Source organism: Myxine glutinosa, chromosome 9 (genome assembly GCF_964187855.1).
Source record: "Myxine glutinosa chromosome 9, kmMyxGlut1.1, whole genome shotgun sequence".
Taxonomy (NCBI): Eukaryota; Metazoa; Chordata; class Myxini; order Myxiniformes; family Myxinidae; genus Myxine; species Myxine glutinosa.
The window spans coordinates 45,055,626-45,066,126 of NC_136269.1; the positions used below are offsets into that span (position 1 = coordinate 45,055,626).

At 45.4% G+C, this 10,501-nt stretch overlaps 1 long non-coding RNA gene across 1 annotated transcript; it reads right to left on the reverse strand.

Moving 5' to 3' along the window:
- Positions 1-397: 397 nt before the first annotated feature.
- Positions 398-7,396, reverse strand: LOC137434711 (uncharacterized). The gene is made up of 3 exons (XR_010985916.1): positions 7,275-7,396; positions 6,675-6,726; positions 398-429 (listed from the first exon to the last, which is right to left on the reverse strand). It is a non-coding gene; the product is annotated as an uncharacterized LOC137434711 (long non-coding RNA).
- Positions 7,397-10,501: the final 3,105 nt, after the last annotated feature.

Consider the following 10,501-nt stretch of genomic DNA (forward strand, 5'->3'; position numbering starts at 1 on the left):
GGTGCTTAGCACGCAGACTGCCCTCTGACCGGCGGACTATGGTGAGACCTTCCATGCTTTCTCCCACGCCATTCGTATATGCGGACCCGAGGAATCTCCGCCGAGCGAGGGGACCCCCGGCGGGATGGCAGCACAAGGCACTTTCTCATGCGACCGGGAATTCTTGATATAATTAGAAGGCGGTTTGCATAATGGTCCACTGAACAGCTGGGGAGGGTCACGGGCATGCTTTAGGGACGTAACAATCGTTTGTGACCGGGAGAGAAACGTCCGGGACTGTGAGTCCTCATAATCCGCACATTGATGAAGAATGTCAACTCCAACATACTGTGGGATCTTCACTGCGATGAAAAGGTGGCCGTGAAGGATGGATGGGTGGCCGCGGCTACCTGTGTCGGGGAATTCCAATGCAAGATGTTCACTCATTGCCTGGAGAGTCACGGAAAAACAAAATTACCAACAAGCTACACGACTTGTCACAAAGAGTCTGCATTTAAAGTGCAGAAAGTGTACACAAAAATCATGCTTCGATTCTTGGACGAATGCAAGCACAAAAACCCTAATCTGATTCATTCTGTGAGTTTCCTAGAATGTACTTACCTTGATGGTCCTGAAAATACAGAAAAAGTTTATACCGCAATTTCCATACTAATTATCTACACAGTACTTGGATATTACGTGTAAATAAGCATGTTGGCATTTTAAAATTGTTTTTAAAACAACGTCGAGGCTCATGGAGAAGCTACAACGTAGAAAGGATCAGGACGCAACAGCAAAAAAAGAAGGAACAGTAGAAAGAGAGGGGTGAAACACAGCATCAGCAGGATTGAGGGACAAAATGGAGAGAGGGACACTTCAACAACATAAGGGATGTGGGGAAGAATGATGGCTAGGGGAAGGACGCATAAGGATACAGAAGGAAACTCTCAGGAAGGAAAAACGAGAAAGTTGGAAGGAGAAAGGCTTGGGGAGGGTTTATGGGGGTGGAAAACATTATGCTTTTGTATTGACGATGATCTGAGATGGTGGTCACCAAGTATCTTGAAGTCCTGGACGGAAGAATGTTATTGAAGAGAATGTGGAGGTTTGTTCCACATTTGGGGGAAAAAGAGGAACGAATGAGCGAAGGTGAGCATTGATCCTGGATTTAGGTAGTTTCAGCAGATGGTGCAAGACCAGAAAGGAGGCGGTAGAAGACAGAGACCACCGACCTGTCTGCGATGGCGAGGTGGTCCACATACTCAGTTCCCACATACTCAGTTCCTTGAACTATTGTAAATGCTTCGCCCCAGAACATTTTGAACGTCCCTCGTAAGTTTTGTTGAAAATCGAATCTTATTTCAAACTTTTGAATGACAAATATCAAGTACTGTACAGCACATGCACACATAAATCTCCAACAACCGGCGTTGTGTTTTATTAACTAATTTGAAGATGTCTGTCTATCGGGTGATCTTACACAAAATGATTTGTTACCATATATTCCAAGGAAGAATTACATTTCTGTGCTGTATTCCCTTAATTTACTTACGTTTCCCACTTTTAATCTTTATTATTTTCAGAATATAATCTAAATTTGATAATCGTACAGTAAATCAGCTCACCAAAGCACTTTTGTTAATATATTATTAAATTTGACTTTTATTTGGTTTATTAAATTAAATTTGTTTTATTAAATAAAATAATAAATTTTATAAATTTTATAAATATAAAAATTAAAAAGAATTTCAAAATAAATATTTATATGAAAATATTTTTTTAAAGAATTTCAAAATAAATAATAAATTTTATTTTATTCAATTAAATTTGTCTATTGTGGCATCATAATGCTTTTTACCCTGCGCTTGCGAAGCGAAGGCGCGGTTAAGCAATCGGGTGCGTACGTGTGCCATATGTGTGCCGTGTGCCGTACGTGTGCCATGTCTGCATTTTAAAAATTCATTTGCTCGGCAACCGTTGGTTCGATTGACATGAAATTTTACCGTAGGAGCGCCTCTGCCTGTAGATTTTTTTGCTGATAATTATGACGTCATAGGTCACGTAGTATGGACGCCATCTTGGAAAAACGCTACACCTCTACATCTCCCAAACCGCTTAATGGAAAAAATTTAAACATGGCTCATTGTCAAGTACACCCCATGGGGAATAAGATATGTTAATGATGATGTCATTGGTGCCTTCATTATGACGTCATAAATTGCCAGGGACAACGCTTAGTCTGATCATTTTGAAATTTATTGAGCATGATCTACGCAACAATTATATTACAGAATACAAATTTATGTCATGTGGTCTGGCAGCCATATTGGATCAAAGAAAAAAAACTTCAAAAACAAAAGAGTTCACTTGCACCAAGTTGACTGCGCAGTGTAAGTATTCTATGAATACAATCGAGTTTTCTCATGCTGTCATCCTGACACATCTTACTATAATTCACCAAATGTCCGTCCGTCTGTCTGTCCGTTCGAAGGTACCACAAAAACGGCTGAACCCATCGCAACGATATTTTGGGTGGGTAATCCTAGGACCCCCTGGAGTAAAATAGGTATATATTGTTTTTCCAATTTTTCAAAGTTTTCCAATTTTCCAGTTTTTCCAACACGGTGGAATAATATTTCCCGATATGAACAGTGATGTAGCTTTTGTTGAAATTATATGTACCAGGAGAGAGTAGATCGACTCCTGACGAACTCTTCCCATGTAAACGTGTGGCTCCAAAGTAACACGGCAGCGTGTGCAAAGCGACTGAGAAACAGGTGTAGCGGCCGCTTCCGTGTTACAGATTCGGCGCGCACTCTTCACACATAAAGGTGCGACTGAGAAAAACGTGCAGCGGCCGCTTCCGTTTTGCAGAATTCAATCTTTTTTCAAAATGGGCGCCATGTACTGTTTAGATTTTGATGATTTGGGTATGATATGATTTAACGGATGTTTACATAAATCGTTTAAAATAAAAAATTAAAATAAAAAACCTTCAATTTCTGATATTTTGCCTTTTCATTTGGGCTTCCCAATTGAAGCCCCGCCCATAGGATGGGTACCGTTGCTAGTACCAGTAATTTGACTTATTGTCTTGTATCGTCGACAGTACTTCCTACCCCTGTAATGTGGAATAAGAAAGTGCATCAGTACGAGCAATTTTAAGCCAACTTCACTGGGCTTCTGTTTTGTATATATAGTCGAGGCTCATGGAAGAGCTAGTACGAATACACTGAACGGACCAGAGCGCAACAGGAAAAAAAGAGGAGTAGAGAGAGAGCGGGGAAACACCAACAGCTAGCCGAACAATGGGTGTGTGGAGGAATGTGGGGCAGGAGAGGATGAATGGGGTGGACAAGATGGATACAGAAGCGAACTCTCAGTAGGAGAAACTGGAAATCTGGAATGAAGAGGGGTGGGGGTTAACGAGGGTAGAAAATATGTTTTTGGTTTGGCAACGATTGCAGATGGTGGTGAATAGCTGTCTTGAAGACCTGGAGGGGAGAATGAAATTAAAAAGGATGTGTAAGGTGGCTCCACCAGTGGGAAAAAGAGGAACAAATGAGCGGAGGTGAGCAGTGATCCTGGATTTAGGAAGTTTCACCAGAAGGAGGTTATTGGTGGACCATGTGAGCCCTGCAGAAATTTGTGGTGGACAATGCATGGAAAGAGAAGAGGGTGCAAGACCAGAAAGAGGAGGTAGAAGACACAGAGAGAGAGAGAGAGAGAGAGAGAGAGAGAGAGAGACAGAGACAGAGACAAAGACAGACAGAGACAGACAGAGAGAGACAGAGAGAGACAGAGAGAGACAGAGACAGAGAGAGAGAGAGAGAGAGAGAGAGAGAGAGAGAGAGAGAGAACCGACCTGTCTGCGATGGCAAAGTGATAGACGCATCGACTCAGCCTCAGCACGGGAGGTTCCTTGATCTTGAAGGCCTTAACCTCTTTTTGAAACCCTAACCCAAGCCCTCACCACTTGGCCACTCATGGATCCTCAGCAGCTGTCTTACCTTAGCCCGAATCCAAATCCTCACCATATAGCTAAACCTAACCCTATAATCCAAGTCCTCACTACTTAACCACCCATGCATGGATCCTTAGTCGCTCGCTAATTTGAAAATGTACCATTTTAAAAATGTCTTGGGTCTGACTCCGCTGAGGTTTCAACCAGCGACCTCCCAGAGTATCTGGGGTGTGTGTGTATATGTGTATAGAACACACACACATAAACACACCTGTGCCTATCTATTTTTCTCCATCAATCATCTCATCTTATTTGCCAATCACTCATTTCCCTTCCACATCGGATACACGATGCCGGCATGCTGTACTGTAGCGCGTTTGGTCATTGATAAGGTTTTGCAGGCGGATCTGTCGCGTAGAGGACAATTACCTCCGCCACCAAAGGTGGATGGAGGTTATGTTTTCACCCCTGTCTATCTGTTTGTCTGTCCGTTTGTTTGTGAACAAGATATGTCAAAAGGTTGTGGACGGATTCGGACGAAATTTGGCAGAGAGGTAGCGTATGTGACAAGGACGAAATGATTCGATTTTGGTGAAGATCCGGATCCGGATCCGGATAGTAGAGTTTTTTTTAAAGTGATTCTTCACCATTGGGAGGTAGGGCCAAAAACGATACATTGCGGGATATCTCAAAAAGAGTTGTGGACAGATTGGGTGTGTGACAAGGAAGAATCGATTCAATTTTGGTGAAGATCTGAATATGGATTGGGATATGAGAATTATTTAATTTTAAAGTGATTCTTCACCATTGAGTGATAGGGCTAAAACCAACTTATACCAGGATATCTCAAAATGTTATGGACGGATTTGGACAAAACTTGGTGGACAGATTGTGTATGTGACAAGGAAGAATCAATTCAATTTTGGTGACGATCCGGATCCGGCTCGTATAATTTTTAAGTGATTCTTCACCATTGGAAGATAGGGCCAAAAACGATACAAAGCAGGATATCTCAAAAAGTTGTGAACGGATGATTTTGATTAAATGTGATTCTGTATTGTGATTTTCTGGTCTACTCTGGGATACAAAACGTAAACTGTTCACCTGTCGGAGGTACGCTCTCTACTGAGCGCCGTTCTAGTTTGGGAAGGTATACGTGCTGTGATGAATTGTTGTAGGCCTACATACCTGTTTGCCTGTCACTGTAAATACTTGCATTTTTAGCTCACCTGGAACAAATTGTTCAGGTGAGGTATGAACACCGCGTGGTGTCCGTCAATCAGTGAGTCAGTCAGGCGGTATGTAAACACTCGGACATTCTCCTCCGAAACTACACGCACTATTTCGATGAAACTTGTCCACAACCTTCATCACCTGTGATGCTAAAACTAATAGTCCGAGTTAGTCAAGTCAAAGTGAAAACGTTAAGGTGAGCAGAACCTGGTTTGACCAATTTAAGAAGCACAGTTACCTGATTCATTTTACTTTATTAATTGTTAAAATATCTCGTATAACTTGTCGCAGAGAAAGTATCTTTAATATTTATAATTAATTATTTATAGTTATCATATAACTTTTTACAAAAAAAACAGAAGACGACCCCAAATTTCCAAGAAACGCACCCCCCCCCCCCACCCCCCACCCCTCTTGTAACATATATTCTATGGACAAATACGTTCCGATATACGTGGCTTCGATAGAAATAGCATTTCCCAAGAACGCATAAAGGATGTATATAGAAGACTACCTGTATTGGTTATTTTGACTTTGTTGCACTGTACGCTGTTGTTGTTACTCCCGCCAGGGAGTAATGCATTCGATCGTGTCCGTCCGTGTGTGCGTGTGTGTGCGTGTGTGTGCGTGTGTGTGTTCGTGTGTTTGTGAACAAGATATCTGGAAAAGTTCTGAACGGATTTGGATGAAAGTTGGTGGGATGATTGCCCTTGGGATAAGGAAGGATTGATTCGTTTTTGGTGAAGCTCAGGATATTATTCCGGATCCAGGAATTTTTTGGGGGAATTTTTTTGGGAAAGATTTTTTTCTGTTTTACTGCATTAAAGCTTTTATTCTTATTCTTAAATGACGTTTTTCTACTCCAATTCCGAGATATATCAAAATAAATTCTCTGACAGTTAGGGCCTACTTTCTTTTTCATTTATTGTTTTGGGGAGAGGGAATGTTAAACAAACGTATTATTCCAACTAAACCCACAGCGGGAGTATGCGCTCTACAGAGTGGCGTTCTAGTTTAATTATAAATTACAAAAAAAAAAAATTTCATTATAGAGAAAGGTAGTAGCCACAGTGTTTCAGGACTACGTCCTATAACAAGAAAGGGAACAAGAGTGGACTGGACTAGCATCACATGTTGACCGGAGCAGGTGAGACAGGTAGATTCCCCTTACCCTGAAGGTTGTTAATGAGCCAGCAGGGGTTTTACCCACAATCCAATAGCGACGTGGTAATTCCCCTGAAACTACAGGAACTTCCTAAAGATTAGAATCCAAATGCTCAATACTGATGCCTTCAGCTATAGTACCTGAACCCCCTCTAAGACCCACATGCATTATGAGTGGCCTCACCAATAAGACACCACTGAAGAGCACTACCCGAGGATCACTGTGTAGGACCAAGAAACAGATGACAAGCTACATCTATCTCAGCTACGTCAGGAATCGATAAAGAAACACCATCTTCAATGGTTCTAATCCGACCTGGTTTGTGGTACGAACCTGGGTTGACAGGTAGCTGCGAACTCCTCGGGAAGCTCGTGCCAGCCAATCTCTGCGAGGAAGAAGAACCTCGATCATCACTCAGATTCATCGGAGACAGAACGGCGTACAAAAGGAACTCGAAGGAAATGCAGAAAAGCACATTTCCTTACATCAGATGTGCATGACTTCAGCTCGGTGTTTAATTGCGGCTGCGAGTTTAAAACGTGTGCTGATTTGCCAAAAAGATTACTCCGTTATGTCAAATAATGATGCAAAGGTATAAGAAAGTGAGAAGAGATTGAGCAGCGCTGGCTGTTGCGAACAGATGAATCAGCAGCGCGCATCGTTCAATTTCGGTAATTTCTTAGTTGAATTAACATTGCCCGAGCGATAAATCCAAAGCTGCGGAGAAAATTATGGATGTTAATTTCAAATGGAAAATTGGCACCGCTGATGTTCCATATTGTAAAGAGCCATTTAATCCCGTACCCTTTGCAGTTCTTGTCCTTAATAAAAAATGAGTTTAACTCCCTCCAGTGTAACCCGGGTTAGGGACACCATCGTGGGATAACCGGGTGCGGAGGGCGACGTCACCATCTGACAACCACAGGAGTTTACCTAGTTATTGATATTGAGGGATGCAGGGTGATTGTATGGGAAGGTCTCCTGCTGAAACTTCCGTCTCGGAGCCCCCGCCATACAAGTCTCCGTCCCAATTTGTGATTAAAGATCGGGACCCGGGGCCTGCAGAGTATAACGTCATGTCAAGAGAGCAAGGCCTTCCCTGGCCGAAGTATTGATTCATTCCAGAGGCCAGGGTGGACTTTATCAGCAATAAAAGACCAATGTATCATATTACACTCTGATGAATTAGATCTAGGCTGACATGACTCAAATCTAGAGTTAGTTACTCAGACCAGGCAGCCAATAAAAAATGGCTGAAAAAGGACTTTTTAAAAAGCTTTCCATTCCATGAAATGGGGGTAGCTTTAAGAGGTGTCTATATCCCAGGACCCCAAAGCAAGTTAAATGCCATAAGTCAGACAAGATCAAGCCAAAGTGATTTACGGCGGGATTTGTTGCACTCGGCGACAGCATTCTGGTGCAAGGACAGCTCGCTTGGTGGTGAGACGGCCGCCCGCCACACCCTGCAGCCCCTCATTGCAAAACTCCACCCTTGTACACCCACCCCTCGGGCCCTGCCAGATTATTTTCTATGCCCCCTTGGCACTGCCCTGCCACATCCTGCAGCCCCTCATTGCAAAACTCTAACCCTGTACTCCCACCCCTCGGGCCCTGCCAGATTCTTTTCTATGCCCCCTTGGCACTGCCCTGCCACATCCTGCAGCCCCTCATTGCAAAACTCCACCCCTGTACACCCACCCCTCGGGCCGTGCCAGATTATTTTCTATGCCCCCTTGGCACTGCCCTGCCACATCCTGCAGCCCCTCATTGCAAAACTCTACCCCTGTACTCCCACCCCTCGGGCCCTGCCAGATTATTTTCTATGCCCCCTTGGCACTGCCCTGCCACATCCTGCAGCCCCTCATTGCAAAACTCTACCCCTGTACTCCCACCCCTCGGGCCGTGCCAGATCATTTTCTATGCCCCCTTGGCACTGCCCTGCCACATCCTGCAGCCCCTCATTGCAAAACTCCACCCCTGTACACCCACCCCTCGGGCCCTGCCAGATTATTTTCTATGCCCCCTTGGCACTGCCCTGCCACATCCTGCAGCCCCTCATTGCAAAACTCCACCCCTGTACACCCACCTCTCGGGCCCTGCCAGATTATTTTCTATGCCCCCTTGGCACTGCCCTGCCACATCCTGCAGCCCCTCATTGCAAAACTCTACCCCTGTACTCCCACCGCTGCGGCCCTGCCAGATCATTTTCTATGCCCCCTTGGCACTACCCTGCCACACCCTGCAGCCCCTCATTGCAAAACTCTACCCCTGTACTCCCACCCCTCGGGCCCTGCCAGATCATTTTATATGCCCCCTTGGCACTGCCCTGCCACATCATGCAGCCCCTGGTTGCAAAACTCTACCCCTGTACTCCCACCGCTGAGGCCCTGCCAGATCATTTTCTATGCCCCCTTGGCACTGCCCTGCCACACCCTGCAGCCCCTCATTGCAAAACTCCACCCCTGTACTCCCACCCCTCGGGCCCTGCCAGATCATTTTATATGCCCCCTTGGCACTGCCCTGCCACATCCTGCAGCCCCTCATTGCAAAACTCTACCCCTGTACTCCCACCGCTGAGGCCCTGCCAGATCATTTTCTATGCCCCCTTGGCATTGCCCTGCCACACCCTGCAGCCCCTCATTGCAAAACTCTACCCCTGTACTCCCACCCCTCGGGCCCTGCCAGATCATTTTCTATGCCCCCTTGGCACTGCCCTGCCACATCCTGCAGCCCCTCATTGCAAAACTCTACCCCTGTACTCCCACCGCTGAGGCCCTGCCAGATCATTTTCTGTGCCCCCTGCCACATCCTGCAGCCCCTCATTGCAAAACTCTACCCCTGTACTCCCACTGCTCAGGCCCTGCCAGATCATTTTCTATGCACCCTTGGCACTGCCCTGCCACATCCTGCAGCCCCTCATTGCAAAACTCTACCCCTGTACTCCCACCCCGCAGGCCCTGCCAGATCACTCTCTTTCCCCCTGGCACTGCCCTGCCACACCCACTGTCACACTCCTGGCTAATTTGCTCACGTGAGGGCACCTCGATCATCAGCGCGTGGCTGTCGCTGTTTTTGGGCAAATTATCTCCCACCCCGACCCGCTGCCCCGAAAGAAAGTGCAAAACTCAATGTTCTGCTCGGTGTATTTTATTTTTCATCCTGTATTTACTCTATTGTATTTATAGTCTTCTGTATTTTACTCTGAAACGAATTGCATTGTTCTGCATTTACCGAACATCTTGGGACCATGGTGTGTGTGGTGTGCTTTCCCTTTCTCATTTCCCACCTCTCCACCCTACCTCTCAATCACCTTCCCTCCACACCTGTGCCCTCCCATCCCTCGCAAGCACCAACACTATCAGCCTGGTGGTGTCAACATGGATCCGAATCGGCCCAATTTCCCTCGCCATCACCATTACCCTAGCAATACCACGAGCACAAACACCACCAACACCACACAGGTTAGAGAGACTGCTTTGTAATGAAAGTGTTCGGAGGGTCTTCGCACAGAGATGGGCTAAAAGGTCTGTTCCTGAGCTACTTTAAACCCATTTTCACACCAAAAATGGAGGCAAAATTCCGGCATTGTCCAGTGACCGATGGTTCAAAATTGCCTTAAACCGGATGTCACTCTTCGTGTGCGGTGCATTGTTGTATTGTATTATATAAAAATGGCGGCCGGGTTAAAATAACGCAGAGTTTAAAACATTCAACTTTACTACGTCATCGTGACATCTTATGCGTCATACCAGCAACAATTAGTCATTTTTCGAGTGCAGGAAATCTAGACGTGCTTCGCGATATAATTGAGGAGTTCCTTACTCCTCTCAATGTCCCTCGCTGCAAGCAACTCCGTAGTCCTAGCATAGGCCTAGAGGCCTACACGTACAGAGGCATCTCGGGCTGTACTTGATATTTGTGGGTGGATACTGGATCCTCCTCCTCGTCAGCTCGTATGTGGAGAGGTTCTCGGGTTTCCGAGTTCAGCCAATTTCCCTCCGCCATGATTCCACGCAACACGAATGGAGATAACGAGTCCAATTTACGAGAGAAACGAATCAAAATACCAGGTGGAACGCGCGAAAATAACAAGTGGAAATAGCGGGAAGTAACAAGCAAAATTCAAGGTCAGACCGGGTACCTTGGTGTGTATTAAGGCA